The sequence below is a fragment of the Pteropus vampyrus genome, unplaced genomic scaffold (assembly GCF_000151845.1).
Source record: "Pteropus vampyrus isolate Shadow unplaced genomic scaffold, Pvam_2.0 Scaffold461, whole genome shotgun sequence".
Classification (NCBI taxonomy): Eukaryota; Metazoa; Chordata; class Mammalia; order Chiroptera; family Pteropodidae; genus Pteropus; species Pteropus vampyrus.
Window position 1 is genome coordinate 315,558 of NW_011889242.1, and position 5,919 is coordinate 321,476.

Sequence of the window (5,919 nt, forward strand, 5' to 3'; positions counted from 1 at the left end):
GTTTTGGTATCAGGGTAATATTGGCCTCATAAAATGAGTTAGGAAGTATCTCCTTCTCTTCAATTTTTTTGGAAGAGTTTGAGGAGAATAGGTATTAAATCTTTTTTGAATGTTTGGTAGAATTCACAGGTGAAGCCATCTAGTCCAGGACTTTGACTTTTTGGTACACTTTTGATAACTGTTTCAATATCCATAATGCTGATCAGTCTATTTAGATTTTCCAGTTCTTGATTCAGTCTAGGCAGGTTGTATTTTTCTAAGTACTGGTCCATTTCTTCTAGGTTAGTAAATTTGGTGTTATATACTTTTTCATAGTATTCGTGTATGATTCTTTGTATTTCTGCAGTGTCTGTCATAATTTCCCCTCTTTCGGCCCTGATATTATTTATTTGTGTCCTTTCTCTTTTTTCTTTAGTGAGTCTAGCCAGGGGTTTGTCAATTTTATTAACTTTCTCAAAGAACCAGCTCTTTGTTGCATTGATTTTTTTCTATTTTTTTTGTTTGTTTTTAGTTTCATTTATTTCTGCTCTAATTTTGATGATTTCTTTCCTTCTGCTGACTTTAGGCTTCATTTGTTGTTCCTTTTCTAGTTTTTTAAGATGAAGCGTTAGGTTGTTTATTTGGCATTGTTCTTATTTTTGGAGGTAGGTCTGTAATGATATGAACTTTCCTCTTAACCGCTTTTGCCATGTCCCAAAAGTTTTGATATGTTATACTGTCATTATCATTCATGTCTATGTATCTCTTGGTCTCTCTTTTTATTTCTTCTCTGACCCAGTTATTCTTCAGTAGCATGTTATTTAATCTCCATTTGTTCTTCCCTCTTTCTTTTTATAGTTGATCTCCTGCTTCAAAGCATTACGATCAGAGAATATGGTTGGTATGATTTCAACTCTCTTATATTTGTTGGGCTATCTCTGCATCCCAGTATGTGGTCATTCCTTGAAAATGTTCCATGTGCACTAGAGTGAATGTATAAGCAGCTGTTTTGGGATGAAAGGCTCTGTAAATGTCAATTATGTCCAGTTGGTCTAATGTGTCATTTAAGGATGTTATTTCCTTATTGATTTTCTGTTTGGATGATCTGTCCATATCTGACAGTGTGGTATTTAGGTCCCCCACTACGATAGTGTTTTGGTCTGTTTCTCCCTTTAGTTCTCTTAGTAATTGCTTTATATATTTGGGAGCACCCTGATTGAGAGCATAGATATTAACAAGTGTTCTGTCTTCTTGGCACATGATTCTCTATCATTATGAAGTGTCCCTCAGTATCTTTCTTTACATTTTTATTTTGAAGTCCATTTTTTCCGCTAGTACTGCTACTCTCGCTTTTCTCTGAATGCCATTTGCTTGAAATATCATTTTCCACCCTTTCACTTTGAGTCTGTATTTGTCTTTGGAATTGAAATGTGTCTCCTGGAGGTAGCGTATGGGTGGGCTTTGTTTTTTGATCCAATCTGCAGCTCTGTGCCTTTTTACTGGTAAGTTCAGTCCATTTACATTTATGTCGATTATTGAAATATGGTGTCTTCTTATAGCCATTTTATCTTTTGCTTTCTGGTATCTCGGTGTTTCCATTGTTTCCTTGTCCTTATGTTTCTGTTTTCTTTATTTTGGTTGGCTTTTGTTGGTTTACCCTCTGGTTCTTCTTGTTTTATGTTATATACTTCAGCTCTGAATCTTTGGCATGTTGTTACCATTGTGAATATGTAAAGGATAGTTTTATATATATACAGTCGTCCATTTTTTTGTGTGTGTGCCTTATCTCTATTCCCCCTTGTGAATTTGGGTCTTTGAATCCTCTACTTTTCAGTCATTGTTGTCTCAATTTATCCTCATCGATGCTGAAAGTTCATTGCTATCTTGCTATAGCAAATCTCTTTTTATTGTTTAAGCTTACAATGCCCTGCTCTTAGTAAAGGTTGCAGTCCTCTGCTTCTATCTGACTGCTAGTCACTTTACTCCTAGTTATGTATTTCTTTCGTCATTTTGTTTTAGGTAAACTGACCTCTTTCAGTATTTCCTGTAATGCAGGCCTCATAGTGTAGAATTTCCTCAATTTTCATGTGTCTGGAAAGGTCTTTATTTCTCCTTCATATCTAAAGGAGAGCTTAGCTGGATACATTATTCTTGACTGGTATTTCCTTTCACTTAATAATATGAATAATTGATTCCACTCCTTTCTGGCTAGTAAGTCCAAAAATAATCTAATGTGTTATCCTTTATGGGTTACCATCTCCTTTTCCCTGGCTGCCCTGAGAATTCTGTCTTTTTATTGAATTTTGATAATTTTAATACAATGTGACTAGGTGAAGGCATTTTTAGGTTGAGATAATTGGGTGTTCTGTTGACTTCTTGAATTGCAACCTCTAGCTCATTCCTTAGATTTGGGAAATTCTCATCAACTATCTGAAAATGCTTTGTAATCCCTGCTCCATTTTCTCCCCTTAAATAATGCCCATTATTCTTATGTTTCCTCTCCTGATAGTATCAGCTAGTTCTTGTATTTCTCTTTCATTATTTTTCATTCTTCGGTTTCTCTCTTCTTCCTTCTGATTTATTTCTAGATTTCTGTCTTCGATATCACTGATCCTTTCCTCCATTTGGTCGACTCTATTTCCCAAGCATGCTATTTCATTTTTCAACAGCTGCGGTGTGTTTTTAATCTCCAGAAGATCAATTCTGTTTTTTTTTTTTTGAGAGTTTCAATCTCTTTGCTAAAGAACTCATTCTGCTCATCTAGTTGTTTTTTCAATTCCTGAAATTGTTGATATGTCTCGTTTCAGAATTCACTATGTTTTTTCAGAATTATCATCCCAAATTCTCTGTTATTTAGGTCACATATTTCTATGTTTGTAAGCTTATTTTCTGGAGATTTTTCTCTCTCTTTCTGAGATGCCTTGTAATCTTGGTTGTTCATGGTGTTTAATGGACTATTTCTCTGCCTGGGCATTAATGGAAGCGTATTCTGCTTTTTTTTTTTTTTTTCCCCAGAAAGTAGATTTATTATATAAAGGTCTCTCTTTAGCCTACTGCAAAGAAGGCACTTTTCTTTTGGTTTCCAGTAGGTGGCGTCTAAGCCTCTTGCATCCCTGCTTTATATAAAGCCTTAATAATGCCTTTTTTTCCTTATAGATGTTTAATCGGGCTCACTACTCTCAGTCTCAGTCCCTGTCAATGTTAGCGACAGGTTCAGTGGCATTTGCTCAGATTCTCCTGGGGCTCCGTGGTGTTCATTCTCAGAGGATATGGGGGAAAGGGTCCTCTCTGTTGGGAGATAGGGGCCTGTGGCTCAGCCGTGGTTTTGTGACCATGTCTGGTAAAAATCAACTGTTGTTTCGGTGCCGTCCTGCTTCTCTGCTTTCTGCACTGATGACTGGTCCCTGCTACCAGCTGCATGGAACTCACAACTGTCCCAGGCAGGGCTGTTCAGGGAACCAGTTGCACCTTCTCTCCTCCCCCTCCTCTACAGGGTGCTACAGTGGCTGTGAGAGACAGCTTCTTTATTTCTCCCAGTCTACTGCCTGACACCCTATGTTCTGACCTGTGGTAGCCCTTATGCTCAGATCCCATGCTCAGACATGCTGGTGTGCAGTTTGGATGTTTTTTGTTGAGTTTTAGATATTCGGCTTATTGTTGATTCAAGGGGAGATATCTGGGGACGTCTCTCACTCCTCCATGTTTCTACAAAACTCAATAAATTGTTTTAAAAGCCCAGAAATTAGCTGGAGGAAGAGGAAAGGTAACTTCAGTAGCAGTTTGAAAGGAGACATTCATTTAACAAATACTCTAAAGTTGTAGGAAAGCTGGCTGAACAGATGATTAGGTATAACGTAGCAATAAAACAATTTCCAAAAGAACTAGAAGTTAATAAGGTGATGGTTGCTGAAGCCTTGGACATTTCCAGAGAAACCTACTTTGCGATTCTGATAGACTGGTCCTGCAATGGCCCTGTCCTGATGGGCAGCCTCCAAAGGGGCGTTGACATTGAAGTGGTGGCAGCTTCAAACTCAGACCTTATTTTTAAAGAGCAAATTGACATTATTGAAGGGATAAAGGACAGTCAAGTTCAGCAGGTGGCAGAAATTCTAGTTTTTTGGGGGGCCTTTGAAAAACCAGGCTGCAGATCAAGTTAAGAAGCTGTATTATCTCTTCCTGAAACTGATGCTACTCAGGTGGAAGTGAACCCCTTTGGTGAAACTCCAGAAGGAACAAGTTTACCTCTGATGCCAAGATAAACTTTGATGACAACACAGAACTTTGACAAAAGGACATATTTGCTTTGACTGACAAGTCAGAGAATGAGCCCATTGAAAATGAAACTGCCAGATATGAGACTAAATAAATAGGGCTGGATGAGAACACTGCCTGCATTGTGAATTGGGCTGGACTCGCCATTGAGGCTTGTGATATAATTTTCCTGAATGGTGAGAAACCAGCCAACTTCTTGGATCATGGTAATGGTGTAAAGGAAGCTCAAGTATATCAAGACTTTAAATTGTTCACAGTTGAATCAATGGTTGAAGTAATCATTATTAATATTTTTGGTGGAATTATCAACTGTACCATCATTGTCAATGAAATCACCAAAGCCTGCTGAGAGCTCAAACTTAAGGTGCCCCTGGTGATCTGGCTTGAGGGAACCAATGTCCACGAGGCCCAGAAGATACTCAGTAATAGTGGGCTCCAAATACTTTGGCCATTGACCTGGAAGATGCAACCAATAAGGCTGTGGCCAGAGTGGCTAAGAAGTGATACCTTTGTCCTGATCTTTTGGAGGAAGATGTCCATTTTACCATAAAAAGGAATGGTTCTCTCTTCACTGTGAAGGAAATGATTATCACATTCGGAAAAGACATGGGGAGGGGATGAGCAAGAATTATTGTATGAAAAATCCTAAATCTGTATCTTCTTGAAAAAGATATCTGGATAGCCTAAATAATCTGACTTCAGTTATAGTCTTTATTAAATTAATGTCCTGTGTTCTCATACTTTTCTGTCATGGTGAGCCTGCTCAGTAAACATTGTGTTGCTGACTTTGGGGAATGGTCTATGTGACCAAACAGTGTGCGTATATATAGAATTTGAGATGAAGCCCTCATTCATTTACAGCAATATTGGTGGACATTTCATCCTTCATAATAAAAAAGTCACAGGCCATAAAAAACTTAGACAAGACTACACTTAACAGATTATCAAAAAAGTGCAGCTGTGACATTCAAACAAATAACTGTTACACACTGCAATGGTTTTTACAAGTTTCTAATTCCAGCACATGTTTGGAAAAATCTATGAATATTGTATTTTACAATGGAAGGTTCACACTAATATCCCATGTACATGTATTCTGCCATTTACCTTAACACTGAAAATACAGTTTACCTCACATAAAAAAAGCTGGAAGCCTTATTTGTGATTTTTGAATAGAAAATTTAATTTTAATGTGAAAAGAAAGGTGATTCTAAAGGAAGCCTCTGTAATTAAGACATTTTAAGATGAGACATCACTGAAGATCGAATTATGTTGAGTGTCAGTATCTTTTCTTCCCTTTCCTGCCCCATTAGAATCTATCAGCTGGAAAAATGTAATTAAGAGAATGTAGCTTTTCCCCATAATGTTCATTTCTGGAGGGAGGGGGTGGATTTGAATTAGATTTATGCTGATTGATATTTCAATAAATTTTTATTTGTACATCAATTTAAATAAAATCTCATGTTTTGTAAGCTCTTAAAAAATCTTAAAGTTATAGCTATCTATTTTAAACTGATAGCCTCAATTGCATATGAGAACTCCAATCTTTTACGTTTATGCCCTCTCCAACTTTGTTATTGGTGACACAATCATTAACATTAACATAGATTTATAATTACTTATTATGCTTTTGTTTTTTAAAATTCTGAATCATATTTAGAAGTGATC

At 36.9% G+C, this 5,919-nt stretch overlaps 1 pseudogene; it reads left to right on the forward strand.

The window, feature by feature from the left end:
• Nucleotides 1-3,706: 3,706 nt before the first annotated feature.
• On the forward strand, nucleotides 3,707-4,755 carry LOC105306770 (annotated as a pseudogene).
• The last annotated feature ends 1,164 nt before the right edge of the window (nucleotides 4,756-5,919 follow it).